The sequence below is a fragment of the Psammomys obesus genome, unplaced genomic scaffold (assembly GCF_907164565.1).
Source record: "Psammomys obesus unplaced genomic scaffold, mPsaObe1.curated_primary_1811, whole genome shotgun sequence".
In the NCBI taxonomy this organism is placed as follows: Eukaryota; Metazoa; Chordata; class Mammalia; order Rodentia; family Muridae; genus Psammomys; species Psammomys obesus.
The window spans coordinates 1,445,772-1,450,050 of NW_026596129.1; positions in this window are offsets into that span (position 1 = coordinate 1,445,772).

Consider the following 4,279-nt stretch of genomic DNA (forward strand, 5'->3'; position numbering starts at 1 on the left):
CTCATAAGTTACTCATAAAGGATAACCATGACACAATCTACAGACCCAAGAAAGCTGAGTCAGAAGGAGGTGGGTCAAGGGGGAACATGTGAATATCACTGAGAAAGGGAAATGGAACAGACATCATAGATGGATGTGGAGAAGGGACTGGATAGGGTTGTGGGTGGAGATAGGGATGGGAAAAAGAGAGATCAGGTTGAGGGAGGACTACGGGAGCAATTACTGGGAGAGACAACTGGAATAATCTGGGACAAGCTAGAAACCCAGGACAATGGAAACTACAAAAAAAAATCTATGAGGAAACTCCTAAAAATCTATAAGACTCCTAGCAAGGGGTATATGGAGACTGAACTGGCCACCGCATGTAACCAAGCAAGACTTCCAATGAAGGGACTAGGACACTAATTCAACCACAAAAACTTTGACCTACAAATTGTCCTGCATATAAGATTTGCAAGGGTAAAGATGGAATAGAAACTGAGGGAGTAGCCCACCAATGACTGTTCATGGTGTTTTATTACAGCAATAGAAATCCTCTAAGACAATGCTTTCTAATAACTATTCCAGCTATATGTTTATTTAAGTTGTTAACCTGATCTTGATTTAACTTTGGTAAGTGGTATCTATCAAGAAAATTATGGATTTTCTTTAGATTTGCGAGAAAAGTCTGGAACTCATTGGCATAGGAAGCAACATCCTGAACAGAACACTACCACCACAGGCAAGGAGATCAACAATTAATAAATGGGATCTCATGAAACTGAGAAGCTTCTGCAAGTTAAAGTACACTGGCAATACAACAAAATGGCAGCCTACATATTGGGAAAATATCTTCACCAACCATACAACTAATATCTGCATTTAGATATTAGAGGGCTAATATTTAAAATATACAAATGACTTCTATGCATATATCCAAAATATGTTCAAGTATACAACAAGGACACTTGCTCAACCATGTTCATAGCAGCTCTTTTCATAATAGCCATAATCTGGAAACAAACCAGATGTCCAGCCATCCTGAGGAATGGCTACAGAAATTGTGGTACATTTACACAATGGAATACTACTCAGCTATTAAAAACAAGGAAACCATGAAATTTGCAGGCAAATTGTAGGAGCTTGAAAAGATCATCTTGAGTGAGGTATCCCAAAAGCAGAAAGACACACATGGTATATACTCACTCACAAGTGGTTATTAAGCATATAATATAGGATAAACATACTAAAATCTATACTCCTAAAGAAGATAAAGAACAAGGAAGACCCTAGAGAAGATGCTCAATATTTATTCAGCAGGGCAAACATGATAGACATTGGAAGCTGGAGAAGATAGGGAACAGGACAGGAACCTACCACAGACGGCCTCTGAAAGGCTCTATTGATAAAGGTATCGAAGCAGAGGCTGAAACTCACAGACAAATTTTGGGCAGAATGCATGGAATTTTATGAAAGAATCAGTAGATAGAAAGACCTGGAAGGGACAGGAGCTCCAAATGAGACCAAGAGAGAAAAAAAAAACCAACCAACAGACAAAACAACTGGGACCTGGGTGGGGACCCTGCAGAGACTGATACCCCAACCAAGGACCTAAAACCCCTCCTCAGTCTCCAAGAGGGTTTCCTAGTAAGGGGAGCAGAGTCTGTCTCCGGCATGAACTCAGTGGCTAGTTCTCTGATTACATCCTCCCTGGGAGTCTTGCAGCCTTGCCAGGCCACAGAAGAAGAGCATACAGCAAGTCCTGATGAGACCTGAAAGGCTAGGGTCAGATAAAAGGGGAGGAGGTCCTCTCCTATCAGTGGACTAGGGAAGGGGCATAGGCAGAGAAGAGGGAGGGAGATTGGGATTGGGAGGAGATGAGGTTGGGGGCCACAGCCAGGATACAAAGTGAATAAATTGTAATAAATAATAATAATTAATAAAAAATGAAAAAAAGCAATTCAAAATATGAAGACTAGCCAAACCAACACCTGTTTGAAACACAATGTTGGAGGACAGAACATAACCTGTTTCACATTATTCTTATACTTCAGATATTGAAACTTATGTGGTCCGAGTAAAAAGATCAATTAAACATCTTAGAATGTGGTAATACACAGAATTGTAAAGGATTGATGTAATTTTGATGTTATCCTTGTCTACACAAATTAGAGTCTAGTAAGACTACACAGAAACACTCATAGTTTTAAAAAAATTAAGTGTAAAATATTTGGGTGTCCTATTTTGTTCCATTGATGGACATGCCTCATTTTGTGCCAGTACTTTGCTGTTTTATTACTGTAGCTTTTTACTATATTGGAATATGATATTATTTGTTGTTCCTTTTAATCAGGATTGCTCTGCTGACCAAAAGGTCAGGTTTGCTCAAGGGTCTTTTATGGTTCCATATGAATTTGATTTTTTTTTCTATTTCTGTAAAGAAAGTCATGGCAATTTTGATGGTCCTTGCATTATATCTGTAAATTAGTTTTAGTTGGATGATCATTTTCATCTTCTAGTGTCTTTCCAATCTATTTCCTTAGATAGATATTTAAATTTTCATTGAAAAGTTCTTCCATTCCTCCATTGGGATTATTCCTAGATTTTTTTCAAGTTATTCTGAAAAAAAAATGTGTGTGTGTGTGTGTATAATTGATTTTTAAAGTTGATTACATATTCTGTCACTTTGCTAAAAGTTCTGTCTCTAGACATTACCTAAGTGATTCTAGATATTCTAGATATTCTAGGCCCTGTCAATTTGACAATCTAGATGAACTATTACTCAGACCATACAAAGTATCAACAGGTATATGGAGGAGCTGCAACACTCAGTCTTGTCTGCATGTAATAAAATTGTGCAACCAGAACACAGTATAATCCAGTGTAGCTCTAGTTCCTTGTGCTTGGAAGGCTGATACTAAGGTAATATGAAAGATGAAGAGAGGCTCTGTTGTTCCAATGTCTTCTGTGAAAACATCAGGAAAAGATTTTGGATTTCTAGGAGCCACATGAAAAAGTTGCACATGGTTGTGCAACTCTTTCACTTGAGCATAAATAGGAGGAAGAGGCAGACTGATCTTTGGGGCTCTTTAGAAGCCAGTCAAGCCAGTACATGAGTAATAGTTTCACAGAGGGGCCATGTCTCAAATGGTAAGATGGGAAGCATTGCAGATTGTCGCCTAATGACAAACTTTCTTCTCCACATGCAGGTGTACATACATAATCATTTATACACAGATGCATGCAACATCAACATATATGTTCACACACACACACACACACACACAAGAAACACTATACTTTCAAGACTGATCTTACAGTAGTTTGTCAAGAAAGGAGAGAGAGGTAAACATACATACAGATAGACAGGCAGAGGGACAGCAAGCAGGGTGACAGGTCTGCATAAGTTCAACAGACAAAATCTTAGCCTAGAGAAGAGGAAGTGGGCACAACGTCCCACTTCTAATCAGGAAAATATTTGTAACTTCTGGGAAAGTGAAAATCAGTTTTCTTTAAAGAAATTCACCATAGTTCAAACAGAGCAGGCCTTATGCTCAGGAGTTGGCTAATACAAAACAACTTTCTCTGTGTGTATCTCTCTCTCTCTCTCTCTCTCTCTCTCTGTTCCTAGTACTTTTTAAGTGAGAAAAATACCTGACCCTAAGTAAGTTGGGACATGAGAGAAAATCTAGAAGGAGTTAATGATAACATATTGTACAACTATTTTTTGTATTTATTTTATTTTATTTTTATTAATTACACTTTACTCACTTTGTATCCCCCATAAGCCCCTCCTCTTCCCCTCCTGATCCCACCCTCCCTCCCCCTTCTTCCCGCATGCCCCTCCCCAAGTCCACTGATAGGGGAGGTCCTCCTCTCCTTCCTTCTGATCTTAGTCAATCAGATATCATCAGGAGTGGCTGCATTGTCATCTTCTGTGACCCGGTAAGGCTGCTCTCCCATCAGGGGAAGGTGATCAAAGAGCAGACTAATCAGTTTATGTCAGAGACAGTCCCTCTTCCCATTACTATGTAACCCACTTGGACACTAACCTGCCATGAACTACATCTGTGCAGGAGTTCTAGGATATCTCCATGCATGGTACTTGGTTGGAGTATGAGTCTCTGGGAAGACCCCTGTGTTCAAATTTTCTGGTTCTGTTGCTCTCCTTGTGGAGTTCCTGTCCTCTCCAGATCTTACTATTTCCCACTTCCTACATAAGATTCCATGCATTCTGCCCAACAGTTGGCCATAAGCCTCAGCATCTGCTTTGATAGTCTGCAGGGCAGAGCCTTTCAGA